Source organism: Mustela nivalis (genome assembly GCF_964662115.1).
Source record: "Mustela nivalis genome assembly, chromosome: Y".
Taxonomy (NCBI): domain Eukaryota; kingdom Metazoa; phylum Chordata; class Mammalia; order Carnivora; family Mustelidae; genus Mustela; species Mustela nivalis.
In genome coordinates, this window is record NC_139041.1 from 32,927,079 (window position 1) to 32,952,193 (window position 25,115).

The following is a 25,115-nucleotide window of genomic DNA, read 5'->3' on the forward strand; positions in this document are numbered from 1 at the left end:
AGCATCAATTAGTAGAGACTCTCCCTCCTTGCTTTCAGTTCTCAAATCAGTAACCAACGAGCAGCATCACATGGAGAACCCCAAGCAAAGGTCTCCGGTGGCAGTCCCTGGGATGTTCTAGCTTTGGTGTTCCTCAGAGTTTGTAATTACGTTTATATCCCTTGCCTTAATAATCAAAGGGTCCCAAATCATAACTTCAAAGTGCAATGGAAGAAAATAATATTTTATCCAACAACTGCAATGAACACAGTCTGATGTCTCAAATTTATTCCATTCATGATTCTTCAAACCAGAAAAGATGTGTCAACATAGATATGGTCTTTATTGCAGGGAACCAATGCCACGACTGTGCGTACTGTTGATTCCCAGTCACTGAAGCCAGTTTCCTATTTGTGGAACAAGGACGTTTTGCACAAAGCTCTTCTGTTAGATAATGGCAAGTAATACCTTATCTATAGCTGAAAGTCTTAATATGAAAGTTTCCACCTCTTACAAGAGAGGCAGCCGTGGTTCCCCCACCAGTGGGATCCAGTTGTCTCTGCCCATTTGTGGAGTAACTTGGAGGACAGGAAGCTGCTTCACTGAAAGACCACGGGGTGGAGAGGTAAGAAACTCCTCATTGGTTTAAATGCAAGCTCAACTATGGCAAATGCAGAAAGGCACGTGGGAAGACTCCTTTGACAGAGCACATTTCTGTTGCCTAGGCTATGAATCCTTAAAGTCTTCCTAAGTAGTGACTGGAATTTACACACAGAATCTTTCCTGTTTTTCATGGTTACGTGTGACCTAGTGTTTGAAATGCTTTTCGAGTCTCTAATTATCTTGTTTGTATTCTGTGCTCAAACGATGAGAGGGAAGGGTTTTCACCTTGATTATGTTGGCTCCTAGATTGGTAGGTACATGAGAAGCTATAATTTCCATCCAAGGGGTGTAAGGTGGGTTGAAATCTCTAAATAAATGGTAGTGAGATGTCTCTTTATTGCTGTATTGTTCTTTTCATGGAACCTTCATTCAGAATTCTCCAAGGAAGTAGCTGAGAGAACGATGTTTAACCTTACTTCAAAAGGGACCTTCTCCCGTCTCCTTGAGTGTGTGCGTGCCCACAATTACACCAGGAGCTGCTGTACACAGCTGCAGGGGCACCATCGATTGTAGCCCATGTGAATGGATCCACTAACCCATGCCATTAGCTTGGACCACCATCTTGACTTTGATTGACCCTTGCAGGGGCCAAATCTGGGAATTTCTCTGACATCTATTGCCCCCATGCACCCTCCAAGTTTTTCTCTCTTGTAGGATGTAGGACTACAGGAATAGTCTATGGAAGGTTGGCTTGTTAAGTTAATGTCCAAATTAGATCCTGGACGTCTGAGTTTGGAGCCACATGGAGAGCACTGGTTATTCCCTTCTTTGAAAAGATGAGTAATTATTCTCTTGGGCAATTTCATTTTAGAAGATAAATGCAAAGAGGCCAAAATGCATAGATGGCCAAATAAATGCATAGATGGCCAAAGAGAAGCCTAGCCTATTCTGCACACCATCATATCTCACCCCAGTTATATTCTTTTTACTCTGAACTTTGCTGGAGCCCAGGGTCCATCTGTGTACTGGCATACTTCCTACCAATAGGAGTGCCCAAAATTATTTTTCCTGCCAAAAAGAAATATATACTTCAAGAGGCCATTTGCACATACCTTCAAGGATTCTACAATGTTACATAACACAGTAATTATTGTGTAAACTTTTAGTTTTAAATAATGGCACACCTTCCAAAAACCTGATTTCACAAAACAGCTACATGATTCATGAAAGGCAGCTCCCTTTTTATGTAGTGGTAAGTCAAAAGCTATTGATAAGAGCTACAATGAAGGATCTATTGATAGAAGAAAACTTAAAAATTTTTTTAAATTAACATATAATGTATTATTTGCCCCAGGGGTACAGGTCTGTGAATCTTCAGGCTTACACATCACAACAATCACCATAGCACATACCCTCCCCAATGTCCATAACCCAACCACCCTCTCGCTTCTCCCCTCCCCCTGGCAACCCTCAGTTTGTTTTGTGAGATTGAGAGTCTCTTATGGTTTGTCTCCCTCCTGATCCAATCTTGTTTCATTTTTTCCATCCCTACCCAATTCCTACCCAATTTTCCATCCCTACTCAAATTCCTTGTATCAGGGAGATCATATGATAATTGTCTTTCTCTGTTGGACTTATTTTGCTCAGTATAATACCCTTTAGTTCCATCCATGTTGTGGTAAATGCCAAGATTTCATTTCTTTTAATGGCTGCATAGTATTCCATTGTATATATATACCACATCTTCTTTGTCCATTCATCAGTTGATGGACATCTAGGTTCTTTCCATAGTTTGGCTATTGAGGAATTGCTGCTATGAGCATTCAGGTGTACGTGTCCCTTCAGATCACTGCGTTTGTATCTTTAGGGTAAATACCCAGTAGTGCAATTGATGGGTCGTAGTGTAGCTCTATTTTCAACTTTTTGAGGAAATTCCATGCTGTTTTCCAGAGTGGCTGCACCAGCTTGCATTCCCACAAACAGTGTAGGAGGGTTCCCCTTTCTCCGCATCCTCGCCAGCATCTGTCGTTTCCTGACTTGTTAATTTTAGCCATTCTGACTGGCGTGAAGTGGTATCTCACTGTGGTTTTGATTTGAATTTTCCTCATGCTGAGAGATGTGGAGCACTTTTTCATGTGTCTGTTGGCCATCTGGATGTCTTCTTTGCAGAAATGTCTGTTCATGTCCTCTGCCCATTTCTTGATGGATTATTTGTTCTTTGGTTGTTGAGTTAGCTAAGTTCTTTATAGATTTTGGATACCAGCCCTTTTTCTGATATGTTGTTTGCAAATATCTTCTCCCGTTCTGTCAGTTGTCTTTTGGTTTAGTTGACTGTTTCCTTTGCTGTGCAAAAAGCTTTTGATCTTGAGAAGTCCAGTAGTCCATTGTTGCCCTGGCTTCCCTTGCCTTTGGCGATGTTTCTAGGAAGAGGTTGCTGTAGCTGAGGTCAAAGAGGTTGCTGCCTGTGTTCTCCTCAAGGATTTTGATGGATTCGTGTCTCACATTGAGGTCTTTCATCCATTTTTGGTCTATTTTTGTGTGTGGTGTATGGAAATGGTCCTGTTTCATTTTTCTGCACATTACTGTCCAATTTTCCCAACACCATTTGTTGGATAATTACCTGTATGAATGTCTTTTTTCCGTTGGACATTCTTTCCTGCTTTGTCGAAGATTAGTTGACCATAGAGTTGAGGGTCTATTTCTGGGCTCTCTATTCTGTTCCATTGATCTATGTGTCTGTTTTTGTGCCAGTACCATGCTGTCTTGATGATGACAGCTTTGTAATAGAGCTTGAAGTCTGGAATTGTGATGCCACCAACTTTGGCTTTCCTTTTCAACATTCCTCTTGCTATTCAGGGTCTTTCTGGTTCCACATGCATTTTAGGATTATTTGTTCCATTTCTTTGAAAAAAAATTGATGATATTTTGATAGGGATTGCATTAAACTTGTAGATTGCTTTAGGTAGCATAGACATTTTCACGATATTTGTTCTTCCAGTCCATGAGCATGGCACTTTTTCCTATTTCTTTGTGCCTTCCTCAATTTCTTTCATGAGTACTTTGTACTTTTCTGAGTACAGATTCTTTGCCTCTTTTAGGTTTATTCCTAGGTATCTTATGGTTTTGGGCGCAATTGTAAATGGGACCGACTCTTTAATTTCTCTTTCTTCTCTCTTGTTGGTGTATAGAAATGCAACTTATTTCTGTGCATTGATTTTATATCCTGACACTTTACTGAATTCCTGTATGAGTTCTAGCAGTTTGGAGTGGAGTCTTGGGTTTTCCACATAAAGTATCATATCATTTGCAAAGAGTGATAGTTTGATTCCTTTGCCGATTTGGATGACTTTAATTTCTTTTTGTTGTCTGATTGCCGAGGCTAGGACTTCTAGTACTATGTTGAATAGCGGTGGTGATAGTGGACATCCCTACTGTGTTCCTGATCTTAGGGGAAAAGCTCTCAGTTTTTCCCCATTGGGAATGATATTCACTGTGGGTTTTTCATAGATGGTTTTGCTAATATTGAGGTATGTGCCCTCTATCCCTACACTTTGAAGAGTTTTGATCAGGAAGGGATGCTGTACTTTGTCAAATGCTTTTTCAGCATCTATTGAGAGTATCATATGGTTCTTTTTCTTTCTTTTATTGATGTGTTGTATCACATTGATTGATTTACAGATGTTGAACCAACCTTGCAGCCCTGGAATAAATCCCACTGGGTCGTGATAAATAATCTTTTTAATGTACTGTTGGATCCTATTGGTTAGTAGTTCAGTGCGAATTTTCACATCTGTGTTCATCAAGGATATTGGTCTGTAATTCTCTTTTTTGATGGGATCTTTGTCTGGTTTCAGGATCAAGGTAATGCTGGCCTCATAAAATGAGTTCGGAAGTTTTCCTTCCATTTCTATTTTTTTAAACAGTTTCAGGATAATAGGTATTAATTCTTCTTTAAATGTTTGGTAGAAATCCCCTGGGAAGCCATATGACCCTGGGCATTTGTTTGTTGGGAGATTTTTGATGACTGCTTTAATCTCCTGACTAGTTATGGGTCTGTCCAGGTTTTCTATTTCTTTCTGGTTCAGTTTTGGTAGCATACGTCTCTAGGAATGCATCCATTTCTTCCAGATTGTCAAATTTGCTGGTGTGTAGTTGCTCACAATATGTTTTTAAAATTGTTTGTATTTCTTTGGTGTTGGTTGTGATCTCTCCTCTATCATTCATTATTTGATTTATTTGGGTCATTTGTGTTTTCTTTTTGTAAGTCTGGCCAGGGGTTTATCAATCTTACTAATTCTTTCAAAGAACTGGCTCCTAGTTTCATTGATCTGTTCTCCTTTTCTTTTGGCTTTTATTTCATTGGTTTCTGCTCTGATCTTTATTACTTCTCTGCTCCTGCTGGGTTTATGCTTTCTTTGCTGTTTTTTCCCCCAGCCCCTTTAGGTGTAGGGTTAGGTTGTGTACTTGAGACCTTTCTTGTTTCTTGAGAAAGGCTTGTATCGCTGTGTTCTTCCCTCTGAGGACCACCTTTGCTGTGTCCCACAGATTTTAAACAGTTGTATTTTCATTTTCATTTATTTCCATGATTATTTTTATTCTTCTTTAATTTCCTTGTTGACCCATTCATTCTTTAGAAGGATGCTCTTTAGCCTCTATGTATTTGAGTTCTTTCCAACTTTCCTCCTGTGATTGACTTCTAGCTTCAGAGCACTGTGGTCTGAAAATATGCAGGGAATGATCCCACTCTTTTTGTACCGGTTGAGATCTGATTTGTGACCCAGGATAGGATCTATTCTGGAGAATGTTCCATGTGCACTAGAGAAGAATGTGTATTCTGTTGCTTTGGGATGGACTGTTCTAAGTATATCTGTGATGCCCATCTGGTCTAGTGTGTCATTTAAGGCCTTTATTTCCTTGTCGATCTTCTGATTGGATGATCTGTCCATTTCAGTGAGGGGAGTGTTAAAGTCCCCTACTGTTATTGTATTATTGTTGATGTGTTTCTTTGATTTTGTTATTAATTGGTTTATATCATTGGCTGCTCCCTTGTCAGGAGCACAGATATTTAAAATTGTTAGATCTTCTTGTTGGCTGGACCCTTTGAGTATGATATAGTGTTCTTCTTCATCTCTTATTATAGTCTTTGGCTTAAAATCGAATTGATCTGCTATAAGGATTGCCACCCCAGCTTTCTTTTGATGTCCATTAGCCTGGTAAATTGTTTTCCACCCCCTCACTTTAAATCTGGAGGTGTCTTTGTGTCTAAAATGAGTTTCTTGTAGATAGCATATTGATGGGTTTTGTTTCTTTATACATTTGGATAACCTATGTCTTTTGATTGGGACATCTACCCCCTTTACATTCAGGGTAACTACTGAAAGATATGAATTTAGTGCATTTCATTGTCTGTTACTGTATATTGTCTCTATTCCTTTCTGGTTTACCAGTTTTAGGCTGTCTCTTTACTTCGAGGAACTGTTCCAATATTTCCTGTAGTACTGATTTGGTGTTTACAAATTCTTTTAGTTTTTGTTTGTCCTGAAAGCTTTTTATCTCTCCTTCTATTTTCAATGATAGCCTATAGCTGGACATAGTATTCTTGGCTGCATGTTTTTCTCATTTATTGCTCTGAATATATCATTTCAGTCCTTTCTGGACTGCCAAGTCTCTGTGAATAAGTCTGTTGCCAATCTAATATTTTTACCATTGTATGTAACAGAGTTCTTATCCCGAGCTGCTTTCAGGATTTTCTCTCTGTCACTAAGACAATGTAAGTTTTACTATTAGATGACAAGGTGTGGACCTATTTTTATTGATTTTGAGGGGGGGATCTCTGTGCCTCCTGGATTTTGATGCTTGTTCCCTTTGCCATATTAGGATAATTCTTTACTATAATTTGCTCAAATATATCTCCTGCCCCCACTTCTTCTTCTTCTGGAATCCCAATTATTCTAATATTGCTTCATCTTATGGTGTCACTTATCTCTCGAATTCTCGCCTCGTGGTCCAGTAGTTCTTTTTTTTTTTTCCCCCCTCTCTCTTTGTTGCTCAGCTTCTTTATTCTCCATTATTTGGTCTTCTATATCACTAATTTTCTCTTCTGCCTCATTTAACCTAGCAGTAAGAGCCTCCATTTTTGATTGCACCTCATTAGTAGCTTTCTTGATTTCAGCTTGTTGGGATTTTAGTTCTTTTATTTCTCCAGAAAGGGCTTTTATTTCTCCAGATAGTGTTTCTCTAATATCTTCCATGCCTTTTTTGAGCCCAGCTAGCGCCTTGAGAATCATCATTCTGAATTCTAGATCTGACATATTACCAATGTCCATTTTGATTAGGTCCTTAGTCTTGGGTACTGCCTCTTGTTCTTTTTATTTTTTTTTTTGTGATGAGTTTTTCCTCCTTGTCATTTTATACAGATAAGAATATGTGAACAAGAGAATAAAATACTAAAAGGGTTGCAATGACCCCATAAAATGCATGCTAACCAAATCAGAAGTAACCCAAATTGGGGGGAGAAGAAAGGAGGTAAGAAGAAATTTTTAAAAATTAAAAAAATATATATTTATATTATATTGGTGAATAGAACAGAGCTACCCACTTGATTTTGGGTGTATTTTGGTCTCTTAGAAGAAACTACCTTCCAAAATTTTAAAGAAAGAAAGAATATACAAAAATGAGGGTAATGATAGTGATGGGATGGAATATGACTGTAAAGATGAAAATTTTAAAAAAATTCTCAAAAAGGTATTTATAAGATAAGTTGTTTGGAAAAAGAAAGTGGAGAGGATTTGCTCAGGCTGGAAATTAGAACAAAGCCCTGTGCTAGATATAGGGTACATTTTGATCTATTAGAAGAAATTGTATCCCAAAAATTTTTACAAGAAAAAAACCCTAAATGCATACAAAAAATAAAGTTAGCTACAATGAAGGATAACACATGACTATAATAATGACGGTTTTAAAAGTTTTTTTTTTTTTTTTAAGAAATGTACTGTTAAGATAAAGTAGTTAAAAAATGTTAAAAGAGGAGAGAGGAAAAGTTAAGAAAATTATAATAAGAAAAAAAATAAAATTAAAAATATTTAATTCACTTTGCAAGACTAAAGGATTATGGGGGAGAAAACCATGAATTCTGTGCTTTGATTTCCAGTTCTCTGGAATTCCGCTGTTCTCCTTGATCTGGGATCTTGGTCTTGGCCGGATGTTCTTGCTGATCTTCTGCAGGAGGGGCCTGTCGCTGTGATTCTCAAGCGTCTTTGCCTGAGGCGGAACTGCATCGCCCCTGCAGGGCCGGGCTAAGTCATCCGCTGCGGTTCACTCGGAGCTTTTGTTCCCCGAGCGCTCTCCGTAGAGCTGGGGAGGCCGGGAAGGAAGATGGCGGCCGCCAGTCTCCGCTGGGAGGAGCCGAGAGCTTAGGGCCCAGCTCCTCCGTGCGCCCTCGGGGGAAAAGCGCTCAGTCACTCCCGTCTCCCCGGTCTCCGGCCGCGCTCCAAGCTCACCCAGCCTGCGACAGAGCTTTTCTGTCTCCGGCGCACGGCCCCATTGGGAGTCTCCAAACCCCGCAGATCCCTGCCTCAGAGAAGGAAGGTGAGCGTCCCGGATCTGCCGGCTTCCCCGCTCTGATACCTGCGAGCTCTGTGACACTCAGACACCCCTGATCCTTCTGTGACCCTGAGGGACCTGAGACCCCACTGTCCCCGCAAGGGCTGTAGCCCACTTAGCCTCTAGAGCGACGCCCCTCAGTGAGCCGACTTCTAGAAGTTCTAGAAGTTCTAGAAGTTCGGCTAACTCGGCGCTCTCTCTTCCCGTGGCTTCACACTCACATCTCCGCGCGTCCTACCTTCCGGAAAGTGGTCGCTTTTCTGTTCCTAGAATTGCTGCTCTTCTTCTCTTCGAACCCCTGTTTCGTCTGTCGGTGTTCAGAACGGTTTGAAAACTATCTCACTGGACACCCAGGGCATGACGATATTTCGGTCTCGTACTCCTCCGCCATCTGGCTTCCCCCTTCTGTACGTTTGTTTCTTCGCTTTTGGTCACAATATTGTATTTAAACTTCACCCCTGTTTTGGAGGCAGGTCGTTCTGCTTTCTCAGAGGTGGCTGAGCTCAAAAAAAAAAAAAAAAAAAAAAAAAAGCTGGATTTGTAAACCAAAGGGATCTAATCAGTGAGACACCAGGCTGGGATTTGAATAGAGGTCTCTGGGCTTATAACCTTACCCCTCAAATTCTAGCACCTTCCTCTCTTCTCCTTATTTATATCATTATTAGGTTATAATTGTGTGCTAAGATGTAAGGGAAATGTGTCTTTTCTGTGTCTCTTGAACTGTTTCTGTAAATGAGTATTTATGGACAATCTTTCTCCTCCCAAGTGTGTAAAAAAAATTCCAAGGGTTGCATTAAGCCTGTTATAACCCAGAGCCTCTCTCTTGACCCTCAGCTGCCTCTTGTTTTAAAACAATGCTTGGAAGGAAATAAATTGTTAGCTCTCATGGCAAAGCCTTTATGCCGGGCTTTAGGGGATCATTACCATAATATTATGCGTCAGGAAGCAATTTTCCAAATGACACTTCAGTGACCCCAAAGAGCCTTAAATCAAAGCAGAGAGTCTTGGATTGTGACTATCTAGTGCAAAAATAGTCATCGACTTCTGTTTTTTTTTTAAATAATCAAGCAGCTATCACACAGAGAACAAAGTTATTCAGCTTCCAATTCTTTGGATTGTTGTCTGGGCCTCAGTGGATATCACAGTGTTGGAGAAGGTGCTAAATTTGGATGGTATTGGGGTGGGAGGGGGATGGATACGAACCCAAACTTAGAAATGGGTCATCCTCTCATACGGTCGTCGGGAATTCTTGACTGGAATATTCATAACACGAGATTATAAATGTCTTGAGAGAAGGGACCATGTCTTATTCAATGTTTCATCCCTGCCTGCTGGATCAGTGCCTCATTCCGAACACAAAGGAGCCCAAGACCCACTTCTGGAACTGAGTTATCAAACCTTCCCAATGTGGAGAATCATGTCTTTCAATAACGACTCAGTTTTCCTCTTTATTCAATAGCTTACTTCTCCCAAACGCACAGAGAATGGGCTTTTCTCCTGCCGTTCCCAGTACGTTTTCCAGAAAATAAGATGTATGCTAATGCCATTTCAATTGAAAGAGCTTTTGACTAGGAGTATTATGGCCATCTGAGAATAATCACTTGCTATTTGTATTATGCAAAAAACTTTGTCTAAAGCACTCTGTTTGTAAATAAAGCCCAGAAACTGCCTATAATACAGATGTAGGTCCACTATCACTTCCTAGAATATGGATCTTGAGAAAGTACCAGAATAGACCCATTAATGTAAGCCACTTATTTCTGTGTGGTTAGAACAGTTGCGGTTTTAGGAGAACGGGGGCAGATGAGGAACCTGGCAAAGAGTTCCCAATCATTCAGTTCCTCTTTCACAGAGTGTCAGATTTTCAGGAGACTGAAATGATGGCTGTCAAACCTGTTTCTGTCCTTAGATCAGCCCCCAGAATATAGAACAGGAAGGGATTAAAACCAACAACTCAAAGACTACCCTAGAGGAGCTTTCGCGTGTGTAGTGCGGAGGTCTAATGGTCGTCATCCCTGTCTCTAAGTGACAGGAACACCTGGCTAGAAATGCATGGATAAACACTCAGCACTTCAAGAAAATGCCAGATAGAAACTAACCCAGTAAAAAAAAAGAAGCGTTCTGGGCACAGATCAGCTGGGGAAGGAGAAGAAAGAACCAAGAGAAAATCCCAGCCACCTCAGATGGGACATGCTTCCCTCTACTCCTTGCTCAAGCATTGCTCAGTGGGCACGTGAGAACATGAGGCATATCCTTTGTAATCCACCGTGTTGCAGAAAGCCCCAGTTACCATTGTAGACCATCAGTGGCATCGTCACCAAAAAAGCCCTTTTACTTTCTTCCAAAAGTTCCAAATCAAACAGCTTCTCCAAGGATTGTTGTGTTTTGAGAATCTGATTATCAGTGGTAATTCAACGTGTTACAAGAAAACAGGATGGAGGGAGCCCCACCGATGAAGCAAGGAGATGTATTGACAAATCAATTCCATCAGCATTGAGGAAAGTAGGCCAAGGTAGGAACTAATGATGGTGCTGGGAGGAACCACTTCTCAATCTAATTCTGAGACACCCCCCCCATGTGCGTTTGGGTGTCAAAACACAAAACAAATAAAACAAACAGAAACCAAATCCAGACTTAGGAGAGAGTTTTATTCCAAAAGATTTTTGCAAGGAGAGAAAGCCAGGAGGGGCATGAGGTCTATGGAGTTTGGGAGGACACTCTGTCTATAAGGTAAGGAAGAACACTTTGGCAAAAGGGGATTTTCTTTTACAGAGAGGAGCAACCATGGCTGTCATGACCTACGAGTCTGGAAGGAACCAGGCTTGGAGAAGTGGGATGAAAGGCGGCACAATGAGATGGTAGACCAGAGCTTCCTTTCCCCTGAGCCAGCCTGTCCTCAGGAGGGGATGACCTTGTTCATGTTGAGGCTGCCAAAGAGAAACTAGCTCAGCAAAAAGTTCAGGGCCTTGCGGGAAGGAGAATAGCTGAAACAAAGTTTGGCTAACAGGCATTTTCTTCCAGTGGATCAGTGGGGACAAGCTGTCCAGTGAATCATTCACAGGGCCAAGGACGGGAATCTGGAGGGTGGGTGTCTGGCCTTTTAGGTAAACTATCAGGCATCCCTGAACATTATCTAACTCACAGGAGGAAGGGTGGTTCTCTGCAGTCAGTGGCTTCTCTGGACATTTCCTATAGATGGAGTCTACAGTATGTGACCTTTGTGTCTGGCTTCTTTGTGTATAATGTCTTTGAGGTTCATCCACATTGTAGCATGTGTCAGAATTCCATTGTTTTTTATGGCCAAATAATATTCCATTATATGGATGGAACATATTTTTCTTATCCATTCATCAGTCGGTGGACATTTACGGTTTTTCCACATATTGGCTATTATGAAGAATGCTGCGATGAACATTCATATATGAGTTCTTTTGTGGGGACATGCATTTTTATTTCTCTTAAACAAATGGCTTCATTTCTACAAAATCTTGTGACCTAGAGAGGCCACCTACTCTTAGAGGGTAGGTCCCAGGACTACTTACAAGTACCTACAGAATCCAGGATCCTGGTGCTGCAAACCCTGGGCAGAACCACATAAGCAGTACCTATCCCCAAACCTTACACTCATGACATGGCTTGCTCAATCTACATGTCCTAAAGCTTAGATTTGCACTGAATGTCTTAGTCCTTGGGTATCAGTCATGTTCTCAAGAAAAAGAAGCTAGTTTCCTCCTGGAGGAAAGTGTTGGTGAGTAGAGTGTTGGCCTGAACACAGCGATTTCTGTATCTATGTCAAAAAATGTTTGCAGGTAGGAAGCAGTCCATTTCATCCAAGGATATGTTAATTAAGTCCAGGCATTCAGGCAGTGATGGAGAGAGAAAAGATACAGGATTTGGGTTAGAAGACCTTGGTTCAGTCCTTCTTGGGCTCTTTCTTCACTGTGGGAGAGACTGTTTGCCTACACCTTCTTCCACATGCCCAGCCATGTCCCTTCCCAGTCTTCCTCATACACATGCCCAGCTGACCAGGTCCTCCCCGAAGTGAGCAGAAGTGAATATGCTAGGCATAAAAATGGAACTTGGTCACAAGATGTACCTCTGTGTGCTTCCTTCCAGCTTACTACAGTGCTGATGCCCAGAGGAATGCTGGGAGGTGGGGGTTGAAGACACAGACATGTGACCGCTTGGGTCCCTGAATGGCCGTGTGGAGCAGAGACTTCCCCTCAGCACAAGCTCTACACTGTGCACGAGAGTGACCCCGTCTGTTTGTAGCTGCAGCTTCCTCTGCCCCTGGTAAGTGATATTTCTCCCTGGAACTCTGTCTGACACAGATGACAGCACTTCCAGTATCTTCTGTCCTTCTGAGAATAGATTAAGCAACCCATGTAAAAAGCTCCATAGCTATACATTGTACCACAAACATCTATTGTTAGAATTACCACTGAAGTGAGAAGTCATGGTTTATCGCTCACAGCTGAAGCTCTAGGTTTATCCACACAGAGTAGAGCTAGAGATGTAGTTGTTAGAAAATGTGCAAGGAGACCCATGATCACCATATAAAGCTAATTTTCAAAACTCCAAATACTGGCTTGGTACAAAACTGAGAAACATTAGATGCAAAATCAGAACAATTCTTGGCAACAGACATGGGACAGTTGAAAGAAATTTCCCCCCCTAGTTGAATTTCATGGCATGAAAGTTTCCATTTTTGAGGGGCTGTAATTATTTAGACATTTGCTCAGGGACAAGTTTAACAAAATAAGAACTTTTCAAAGTGACTGTGTTCTGTTGAAGGGGAGCTCGTGTGGCAGAAGTAATACCCTCTAATCTAAACACAGGACCTTCTGGAATTGTCTTTGTCTTCTATTTTATAGCAAAGATTGGATTGAAAACTAGACAGAAGTGTGGGCCATTAATACCTGCATATTGTACGTGCCTGGAATTTATTGTATGTGAATGCTCTGGTCAAGTGATACATAGGGGTATGGTATTGCCATCAACCATATTATATGGAATTAGGGAGAGCGTGTGTGTTATTTTATTGGACTTATAAAAAAATCTCTCCACAAGCATACCCTACCAGATGAAAACAGTGGTCCAATAAAATGTAGACTGATGTCTCTACCAGGGGTTAAAACTATACCTTATAGCACGGGGAATGCATTTTGTGAGCCTGACAGTGGGAGTGTTATGGGTCCTCAATACATGCAAAATTATAATAATTGTTTCTACTTGCTCTCTGATTCAGAATCATTAATTGATTTTCCTTATTGTATTCGAATTAGAGTACATTTGGAAATGTTTTATTAATTGCCAGCATACTCCAGGCTCCTTGGCAGTAGCTTTCCACTCTGTAGAAGCTGTTGCTTGTTTTTGTATTATTTATGAAGGGTATGTTTATTCTTTCTTAGCATAAAAAAGTACTTCTTCCAAACACTAGATTGCTCTCAGGAATAATGATGATGTGCTGATACAGAGAAGCGGAGTGATGTTTAGGCTCCTGGATCTGTCCACATACTAATGGGGTCGGCTTGGAAACTTGGCTTAAATTCTCTGTGTGTCCCTTTTCTTGTTTATAAAATGAGGATGGTAACCACAATGTCTCCTTCCTAGGGGTGCTGTGAGGGTTTAGGAGATTATCAGAACCGTTCTTGGCCCCTTGTCAATGTTCAATACTTGCGAGTTATTTTTATTGTTGACCTTTGGTTCTTATCTGGTTTATTTATTCATGAAGTGATGATTGAGGGCTTCCCAGGTGCTAGAAACAGTGCTGGTTTCTTGCAAACAGAGAGATAATTACCAGTAAGGTTTGGTGAGCTTCACACGTGACGGGGAGACACCATGACCTCCATTCGATGTTGTCATGCTTATGGCTGAAGTAAATTAGAGACATGCTAGTGTGAAAGTAAGGAGTTATTTTATTTTATTTTTGGACACTTTCTTTTCTAATTGTACCATTTCCTCCCATGGGAGTTTAATACCATGGTGCCATTGTACATTGCATGCATATTTGTCCTTTATACATAAAAACACTAAGATTTCATTCCACCCTGAGATTCAAGCTTGGTCTCTTAGGGGGCTCTGTTGTCTCCATTGACAGGGTATGCTGTAGCATTGAATAGGCAGAGAAGAAATTTGGATAAGACAAATAAGAGTGCATTCCCATGGTCATACTGGCTGAAGCACCTAACACATTCCTGAGTGACACAATCCACGTGTCTCCGTATCCATGGCTGCATAGAGTCGTGTTCACATATACGTGTCTGTTGTGTGTGCTAATGCTGTTTAGGTGTGTAAGGCTACTTCATTTTTAAAACATACCTGGTTCTCATTAGCAAGTAGAGTTGACATTCTTCTTAACATATCCTTTTTAGTGACTCTAAGTTATTTTTTAAGTGATTTTCTTTATTCCTCCCATACGTTATGGGAGGAAAAATCGCATACCTCCAAAGATTATTTTATATCAGTGACTTACTGAGTGGACAAATCTTGTAGTTCAGAGTGAATCAAACTGGATAGGGAATATGTTTTTAAAAAAGCCTCATTAAGATCTGTTTCCCCATCCTAATGATCACAACAAAATTTTTATAGGATATCTGAGAAGCAAAACAGTCAAGCATTATCCTAGTGCTGGGGAAACATCATTGTAAATGTCCAAGTATCTGTGTACACACACATGTTCTGGTTGTGGTAAGAAACATTCTCAGAGCTAAGTGTCAGAAAAGAGGACAGAGGTCCCCAAGACAGTAAGAGATACCCAGCAGTGTAGTCTAGAACTTAATCTTGTTCAAAAAGAGGTCTGGCCTTCACCCCTTAGTTTCTGGAAGTGACCTCTAAGCCCTTGGAATGTCTTACCCGAGAGGGGTATCTTTGTTTGCCCCAGGGACTTTGGGTCACTGGGTTGTGTGACACTATGATTTAGGGTGGGGTGTTGGCCAGGCTAGAAAACTGAACAGAGTGACACAAAAGGTCGGGGCTTTGGATCATGCGGTGTCTTCCTGAGTGGCTGGAGACTGAGGTCATCCACTGGTCAGTCTGTCATTCTTCCATGATGGAACCCCCATACAGACTCTGGACACCAAGTCTCAGCTGTGTTGCTCCATGGCAGGACTCCCTGTGTAATGTCACACATCAGTGCTGGGAGTGGAATACTGCCCATGTCTCCACAGAGAGAGGACACCTGGAAGCTCTGTATTGGCAGGTTTCCCACGTGCATCTCTGTACACCTTTTCCCTTTGCTGATTTCCATGTGTACCCTTTTGCTGTAGTAAACCGTAACTGTAAACCATAAACCATAAACATAAGGAAAACATAAACCATAAGCCGTAAACATAGGGAAAACAGCTTTCTGTAAGATCTGAGAATCCTTCTATAGAATTATTAAACCTGAAGGTGGTCTGGAAAAATCCGCCAGATCTTGCAATTAGCATCAAAAGGGTAATAGTCTGGAGCACCTGGGTGGCCCATTCAGTTGAGCGTCTGCCTTCAGCTCAGGTCATAATCTCAGGGTCCTGGGATGGAGCCCCACATCAGGCTCCCTGCTCAGCAGAGGGCTTGCGTCTTCCTCTGCCCCTCCCCCTGCTCATGCTTGCTCTCTCTCTCTTTCTCTAAAATCAATAAATAAAATCTTAAAAAAAAAAGTGGTGACAATCTTGAGGACTGTTCCCAAGGTAGACTTGGTAGTTGGCTAACGTTTGCATGGGCCTGTAGTCATAAGCAAGGGGAAGCCACAGGAGGGCGTCAGATTCAGGAGGTGGGGTGTGGTAAGAAGGACATCATGTGTGGCTCCAGCCAAGAAGCCAGACACCATTCCTGGGGGGTTCCCAGCATAAGCACTGTTAATCAGGGCTGGAACCGTGTGGGCTCCATGACATCGTGCATGGATGGACCAAACCTGTTGAACAAGCTGGGTGCAGGGGAGTGAAGACCATCATCTAGTGCTGGTGAATGCTAGAAACACCACACTCAGTACAAGGAAGAAGTTATGGTTGTAGACATCATAGTCAGGGGGAGCTTCCTGGAGGAGGTAGGCTTCAGCTTGAGTGATATTTGTGGATACCACTTGAAGAATAAGAGCTACAGGAGTGAATGTTCAAGGCACTGATGTTTAGGGAATTCTTGATGTTTAGGGAATTTTTGAAGGGGTGGGTGGGAGTTGACTCATGTTTAGAATGACAGAGTCAAATGTGAAAAGTTTGTGGGTGATCTTCAACCTCTGGGTAAAGAATCTGGGTTTTCTCATACCTCTTTTATTACTCACTGTCTTTAACTATGGCCTTGGGAAAATTAGTTTCTTCATTTGAAAAAAAAATGTCTGTTAATATTTAATTTAGAGAGCTCTTGTAAAATGTAAGTAAGAAATGTATATAAAATATTTATTACTTTTCCTCACACCTTGGAGATGCTCAAAATAGGGGTTTCCTTTTATCCCAACTAAGGATAGCCTAAAGGTTTAAAGAGGAGAGTTCTATGAAAAATATGGTATTTAAGAATTTTTTTTTCTGGAAGAAAGCAAACAAGATGAAATCGAATTAGAAATAAATGGAAAACAGAGAGAAGAACTCAATTAAAAAAGAAATAAATACAACTTTAGGTATTTTGAAAATTGATACATTTTTTTTTTTTAAGAATCCCCTTGTCACACAACACAAGAAATTATTAACAGCAGAGAAACTCAACAGATGGTGCCTTTACCAAGTGACCCTGGATAGCATGATTAGTGATGAGTCATATGGAAATCATTGACTCCTAATAGGACATGATGAGAAGGGCACCTCACCTCTGAGGACTTCTTCCCCAGAACCCATCTCGGCAGTTTAATCATTAGAAAGCATCAGACAAATCCAGGTTGAGGGACATTCTAAAAAATATCTAACTGTCAAGGTCAGAAAAAGCAAAGAAATTCTGAGAAATTGTCATGGTGCTGGGGAGACTAGGAGGCATAACAATGAAATGCTACGTAGTATCCTGGATGGGATCTTGGAACAGAAAAAAATCTCATTATTGGAAAAACTGGGAAAATCCTCATAAAGTCTATAAATACAGTTAATAATAATGTCCCAAAGTGGATGGCATAGTTTGGACAAGCAGGCCAGGGTCATGTAAGGTGTTAACACGAAGAGAAACTGGGTCAAGTTTGTATCAGAAATCTCCATACTATCTTTACAACTTTTCTGTAAATCTACAACTTTTCTGTAAGTAGAAAACTTTACTAAGAATGCCAAACAAAACCAAAAGTGCTAAGTCAAGAAAAATTGCTCCTGATGTACTAGACAGTCTGTACAAATAAATTTACTGCCAAATTGACCACTCTAATCAAGAGTTCCAGTATCTGAGGGCAGGAGAAGATGGACATGCCAGCTCAAAGAGAAAGAAACAGAATTTTCCCTCCTTCTGCCTTTTTGTTCCATTCATGCCCCCACTGGATTGAATGAGACCCACCCACATTGGTGAAGGTGAATTTTCTTTCCTCAGGCTGCTGATTCAGATGTTACCATCTTGCAGAAACACCCTCACAGACACACAAAGAATTAACATTTTAATAGCTATCTGGGCATCCCTTAGACTGGTCAAGTCGACACTTAGAATTAACCATTGTGTCAACATCGAAAGGAAACAATACATTGTTTCTAAATAGCCACCTTAAGGGAGCAGCACCCTTTGGTTTTGTGGAGCATGGAGTTTGGTAGGGCATATGGGTTTAACGCCATGTGGCCTTGCTTCATTGAGGGATGAAGATCTTCAAAGGAGAAAAAAGACAAGGAGGGAGAATAAGAAATGGACATTTTTAAAAAGCATTCAAGGTAACAGATATTTTGGAGGATTAAAGGCTGTGAAATGTGTGAAGGTTGTCCCCTTTTATCTCACTTAGGATATCTTTAATAAGGTCTACAAAACAAATTCACAAAAAATACTTTGGGTGGCTGATTATCCCATGGAGGTTTGTGAGGGAGAAAAACGGTGCATGCCATTCATATTGCGTGTCAGTTGACTCAGATAAGGGGGTGTGTTCTGGGTTGTTGATATAGTGAGACTGTCTAGAATGAATGCTCCTTGGTTTATACCTACCTGTTATTTCATGGCATCATGAGTGGACTGAACGTGTAACAGTGTATTACTTCTATGCAAGGGAGAGGGTTGACCTAGGAAACACCAATTTTACCCGCTTCCATCACTACCACAAAGTTGGCTAGTGTGCCTCTCTTCTTAAAATGTGTTTTTTGTCCTGCCTCCTAGCGGGGCGCGATGACATGTAGTTGGTTCAGTTTCTGTGAAAGTAGACAGTGCCCTCAGGTTCCAGACTTACTAGATTCTAACACACTGAAACATCTCTTTCTTTACTGTTTGACCTATTTCCGGGACATCTCATTCTATTGTAAGTACCCAATCTACATTCTGGGATAAAAAATGAGTGTATACCCAGAACCACTGCACAAGTTGACCATATGATATGCAAACTATGGAAAATTGTCATAGGCAAGAAAATATCCTTTCCTCTGGCACTGTTGAAACTTTCAAATTCAGGAGTGGTTCAGGCAGCACTGGTTCACCTGAGAGCTTGTAGGAAATGTAGAATCTCGGGTCCCTTCCCCGCCAAGATCTATGGAATCAGGATTTCTAATTTTAACAAGACCCCTAGTGGATTGGTGTGCACATGAATGTTTGAGAAGCTCTGCTCCACCGTACAAAATGTGAACGCTGAGCCGTCCCCACAATGCAGGGAGAAGGAAGCACAGGAGACCACAGTTGGTCGTTGAGATTCTGACCCTGGGGTTGAAAAAGCAGATTTCTAACTCCTGGCTTCTTTGTTCTCTGAGAGCCTCAGAGACGTTTCACCCTAAGACCAAGATGTCAGTTTAACACAAGGACCCTTATTCAAACCCTGAGTGAGAACAGCGCTCCTTTCCTCCCCTTTTCTAAAGCCTGCAAAGAGCTGTCAGAACCGAAGGATCATTTTCTTTTTTTTTGCACTTGAGTTCTCTCCTGAATATAAAAATGCTCCATTTGTATGCTAGGAGAAAGGGCTTTGCTTTATCTGGGACCTCTTCATTTGTTCTATCTGCAGTCTCCAGTCATAGAAGCTTCGAGGGCTACAAATCGTGTTTGGTACTCAATTTTCCTCCTGTTCCTTTTCCTTTTAAAAGGCTGGATGTGAAAACTAGTATCTTTGGAAAAGATACTAGAGGAGAATGCTGTGGAAAGAGGCTTGATCTTCGTAAAGGACAAATAGAATTGTCCACATCTCAGCATTTCTCTGTAACTTTCAACACGGTCATAGTAAGAATGATATATGGCCCACGATCTTCACATTCAATTTAAAGGACCTAATATATATTTTTAAAGCCCATTATATGTGGTTACTGCTTGAATTGATAGCCTCAGTGATAAGATATGCTAACAGGGGCGCCTGGGTGGCTCAGTCTGGTTAAGTGTCTCCCTTCAGCTCAGGTCATGATCCTAGAGTCCCAGGATTGAGCCTCAAGTTGGGCTCCCTGCTCGGCCGGGGTCTGCTTCTCCCCGGCTTCCTCCTCCTGCTCTCTCTTGCTATCTCTGTCACGATCTCTGTCTCTCAAATAAATAAATAAACACACAGATAAATAAACAAACAAACAAACAAAAAAAGATAAAGCAATCCGTGTACATGTCAGTCCCCATCTGGAGCCACAGACTCTTACAGGTGCCATCTGTGTTTGCTGACTTTAAATCAAGACTCTACCTGCAACTCAATATATCTCTTCTTTGTCAAATATCAGATTCGTCCCTATTCACTCTAAACCTAGAAAGTGTCTATAAACAAAAAGAATGCAACGGCAGTCTACAGTGGTCCTACCACTGGAATGACTGATGTTTCCATTTTATAGTACAACCTTCCATACTGCCTTCATTATAGCAAGTCTAGGAACATGTTCTTCCACGATATGGGATCCTTAACTAAAACATCTTTGTGAATTAATAAAAAGTTTGTATATTCATATTTTTCTGTATAAATTCATACTATCCTTTTATATCATTACTACCAGCCATACATGATTTTATTTGTGAATTTTACACATTTTGTCCCATCTGTCTGACATTATTGGGCACTTAACTTGTCAAGGAATCTTCATAGATTTTAATTTTTTTAATTGTCATCTTTGTTAATATGGTTTTCTTGCATTTTTTATTTTTTTGATCATTCAGATTCCCTCCCTTCATCTTTTTTTCCTACTTTCAAAATTAAAGTTTCATCATTATTATAGCTTGAAAACTGGTAAAATGCAGGTACATTGTATCTTAAAGCCCATAAAGAAAAACACAAAATATTTATGAAGGCCAAAAAAAAGGGGAAACATCCAGAAGTATAAATGTAAATTGGAAAACCCTGTCTCCTTATTCCCAGCTTTTTTGCAAGCTTTTTCAAATTTCTACTTTGCTGGGGTAATGACCCCTTGGGTCTATGTTCTACCAGACTTTTTAGTAAGCACAATATAGTGTCAACACATACAGTGTATTTTTCAAATAATAAGGAATCACCTCCAAACATTCTGCCCCCAAACATTCTACATCTTAGATATCCTTCTTTTCAGTGCACTAAGATGGGGTTACTCTATGGTAATCACACTTACATGCCCCTGGACACACATGCACACCTGTATGCATCTCAGTCTTGGACACACCCAAACAGCTCTTGGGAAGTACTGGAAGTCCCCCCACGATCCATCACTTTGTGTGCACAAAGGAGAGGACCAGCTGAATAGGAGATGTGTGTCCCTGGGCCATATTTCTCCTCTGAACAACAGAAGCCCTCTTTCTGACCTAGACCCAGAAGGTGAGCACCGCCGTCTGCTTTCCTCTTTCAACAGAGCATGTCTCACGTTTGAGTGGGCACTGTGTGAATCATCTCTTCTTAATTCTAGAGGTGGTGGCAATTCTACTTTCCCAAGACTCTTCCGATCGCCCAATGCCACATATCTGGGACAGCAAGAAGCAGGCACTAGCAGACCTGGCATGGGGCACTAGTCAATGGTGGTTTAAAAAAAAAAAAAAGAAACCCAAAAAACCCAATGGAGATGTGTTTCTGAACACTTGCAGAAGGGTCACACCTTTCAGAGAATCCAAACCCAGAATTCTCTGTGACCACTCTTTGCCCAAGATGTGGTAGGTTCTACGACTCTGTTAAATCGACAAAATCAACCGCGAGAAGTAAAACTTTCTGGAGAGCACCAGGAGCTCTGGACATCTTTCTTTCTTCTTCTTTTTTCTCACCTGTGTTCCTTTTGAATTGTGCAACCGTGGCCTTAGGTCGTAAAACCTTGAATGGCAGAGAATGGATGTGTTTAACTGTTTTATTGAGGGAGAATAAAATATTCATGTTTGCCTCAAGTGTCAGCGTGTTTGATGCTTTGTGAAGTGTTGAAAATGTGGTACCATTTAAGAGAGTTTAAGACCCCTGTGGAAAGGCACTTTATCTTCACTGGTGAAATGCCAACATCCTACATTGCAGTCTTAGATCTTGTGAGTAGAGATAACAAGTTCCCATTGAATATTTCTGGCACTAATAAAAACAGGGCTTTCCAGAATGCCAAGGTTTTATTCCCCACGCATCTTTCTGAATGCATAATATTTAGGGTGAACGTTGTCTGCTTTCTCAGCTCCTTACGCTAGAAGAAGTCTTCGCCTAAAATTTCCACTCAATCCCAAGTCTGTGAACCACAGCAAGGAAAACCCAAATCACAGAAATCTGAGATAATAAATGGAACATTTTCGCCTCAGGCTGAAGTACATCTTTGACTCACAGCTCCCTGGGTGGAAAGACTTTCTGTTGAGATGAAAGCTACCTTTAAAATATTTTAGATATTCAAGTAATTGCAGATATGATAATTGGTAAAAGAAAAAAAATGTTCTTTTATTCTATTAAATATTTTAGAATGCTGGCATTTATGACTCTGGAGATGTGTCGGTAGTAGCACAGTTTGGAAATATGTATATGAAAGCCTTGAAATGCACGTGCAGTCAAAAGGCACGCATCGTGCCCAACATATATTAAGAGTTCAATTATTCAATAAAAGTACATTATAGATAGTGAGTCACTTGTTGGGACTTTCTGGTAGGTGGAGGTAAATCTGAGCCTGTAGTAACTGATCAGTGTTGACGAAGTGTCAGTTTATGTGTATTATAGTCAAACTTTGAACGGGGGGGGGGGTTCAGGGAAGCACCCTCCCCCACAGAGTTGAAAATCTACATCTTTGTTTCCCCCTAAACTTAACCACCGATAGCCTACCGTTGACCCGAAGCCTCACGAACCACATGCACAATCAATGAACATATTTTTATATTTATCATATCCTATATTCCCACAATAAAGGAAACTCGAGTAAAAAATGTGATTTTTAAGAAAATCTTCAGGAAGGGGAAGAAGGAAAATCACAGGGAAGACAAAACAGATTTACAGGGCTGTACCGTAATTTTTTTTTTAATTACATGCAAGGGGACCCGCGACGTTCAAACATGTGTTGTTCCAAGGGCGGCGGTAGTTTTCTTTGGCTGGTGGAACGAAGTGCTACAAACTGGTGGGTTATAATGACAGAAACGTGTTCTCTCCTAAGTCAGGAAGCCAGAAGTCCCAGAGCCAAGGCGTCAGCAGGGACATGTTCCCTCTGGAAACCCTAACACATCCTCGTTACTGGCTTCTTCTAGCTTCTAGAGGCACCGCCCTTTGCTCGTTGGCTCATGAGAGCATCACTCCCTTCTCTGCGTCCCTCTCCACATGGCCTTCATCCTTGCGAGTCTCTCTGTGTCCTGTCTTATAAGGATTTGGTGCCCACCCTGAATTCAGGACGGTTTCATCTCCAGATCTCTAACTACTTACATCTGCAAAGACCTTTCTTCCAAATAAGGTTGCATTCTGAGATTCTGGGTGGACATCCGTTTTTAGGGAGCACGAATCATCTATACGCTATCCGGAGGGGGTTGGTGATAAGAATATGCCATTCCCAAATAGGCCCCTTTGGCGCAAAGTTATTTTGAGCTGAAGTTAATTAAGAAGCACCAAATGCAGAAAGAGCTCTGTGCTCTCCCACTGTCTGCCCCAAAGCAGGGCATAATTTTGCCTTCATGAAAGTATTGTCCTTCCCGTCGCCAGTACCCAGAGAACCTCCTTATCTCTGGAGACAGAAGATCAACAAACAAATCTTACTAAAATAATCCTCATCTTCCATAAGTCCCCCCCCCCATATGTACCTTCCCACAATTCCTAGAAGCCCAAACCTCTTTGCCTTTTCCTGTCACTTGTATACAATTCATTGTCCTTTGCTAAAATGTCCTATAAGCTCCTTAGTCTAACTCTTTCTTTAGGCTCTTCTTTGGTATGAAAGACTCCGTATGCACAAATAAAACCTTTCTATTATTCTTTTACCGGTTTAATTCACAGGCCTCATGACTATCACTTAAGAGTGTAGAAAGAAACTTTTCCCTCCCCTGCATATCCAAGGGTGCTGACCTGTCTCCTCAATTTCTCCCCACAAAATGTAGGCACAGAACACAGTGTCTGGAATGTGACAGTTTTGTATTACTGTTCATCCCAAACTCCAATAGGGAACCCTAGCAGACCACACGAAAGTCATGCATGCCACTCTTTAGCTCAGCTTACAGCAGACCTTGAAGAGGGACTAAAGCAACTGACAAGGGTTTTCTTTCCTTCAATCCCAGCCTTAGACTTGGATAGTTCCCCTTCACGGGAAAAGAAAGATCTTCTTCCACGGAGAGAACTGGCCTCAGATTCTAGGATTGTAAGGCCCACAGCTTCTTCACTGGAGGCTGGTACAGGCAACTTATGGTGGAGTGGGCACAGGCCACAGGGGCAAATAAGCTTTCTTTACCAGGGCAGTCAAGTGAGAGAGAAAGAATCCAAAAGAGTAAGACCTCTTGCCGCCCTAGCTTTGTAGAAGGAGAAATTGAGGGAGGCATGCATTTACTGTAAGAAAACTCCCAACAACCAAAGAAAAGATTGTTCTTCTATGATATCACACTGAATGTCAGACACTAGAGAAAAAAAAAATAATAACACAAGGATTGATCATTTCAAATAGACTTCTTCAAGTTTGCTTACTTAAAACTAGCAGACCATTTCTTCCAACCCTCACGTACCCACAAAATCATTCTCTGACGGGTGTTAGACTGTGTAAAAGAGAGTTTGCAATTTTCAGGGTTTAGGAAACTAGAGCCTATGGCTGTCCCCAGCTTCTGGGTGATAAAACAATTTCTTCCTTGTGGCCTGTAATTCAGTTATTAGAAATGGGGCACTTTGGCCTGACCTAGCTAATTGTCACCAACACGTATAATTGGCATGAAAACAGCCATAGACAATAAATGCCAATGGGTGTGGCTGTGTGCCCATAAAACTTTATTTACAAAAGGTAAAGATTTGATAGTTACTTAGTTGTGTTCACGGGACGAGAGGTGCGTAGGGGCTTCCTCCTTGTCAGATTGGCCCATGGGCCATTATGTGCCACCCCCCCCCAGCTATAAATCATAAGTGAACCCTGTGACTTTTATCTTAGAGGGAAGGACAAGCTAAAGGTTAGAGGTCCAAGATTCCAGCTCTGTGTTCTTACGTTATTGCAGAATGGCTTTTTATCCCTTTATTTCGGTGAACACAACCTTACAGAAGGAAGACCCAGTCCAATGTCAATGAGACGGAATATAGAAATAGTGTTATACATATCTTTGTGTTTCGAAGCGATCCTCCCGTGACTGCTTCTCGGACAGCTATCTAGAATTCTTGAGTTCTTTTTATGGAACGGCGTCTCTAAGTTGGAACAGTGAATATATCTTCGTGTGTTGGGAAATCGAGAGGACAATATAAGGTGATTCTCTGTAACGCTGTGGCTTCCGAGACACCTCTACGGTCACCTCCAACTGTAACGTACTTCCGCCCCACACTTTGGAAGACT

General features: G+C 41.2%; 1 long non-coding RNA gene across 2 annotated transcripts in view; it reads left to right on the forward strand.

Moving 5' to 3' along the window:
• Positions 1-559: 559 nt before the first annotated feature.
• Positions 560-25,115, forward strand: part of LOC309856904 — a 320,721-nt gene continuing 296,165 nt past the window's right edge. The window contains exons 1-2 of one of the 2 annotated variants that reach the window (XR_014307407.1): positions 560-604; positions 12,301-12,477. This is a non-coding gene — a long non-coding RNA (uncharacterized lncRNA). Of the gene's footprint in view, positions 605-8,096; positions 8,170-12,300; positions 12,478-25,115 lie in introns of those variants that run through there. The other variant, XR_014307408.1, reaches the window with a different exon arrangement.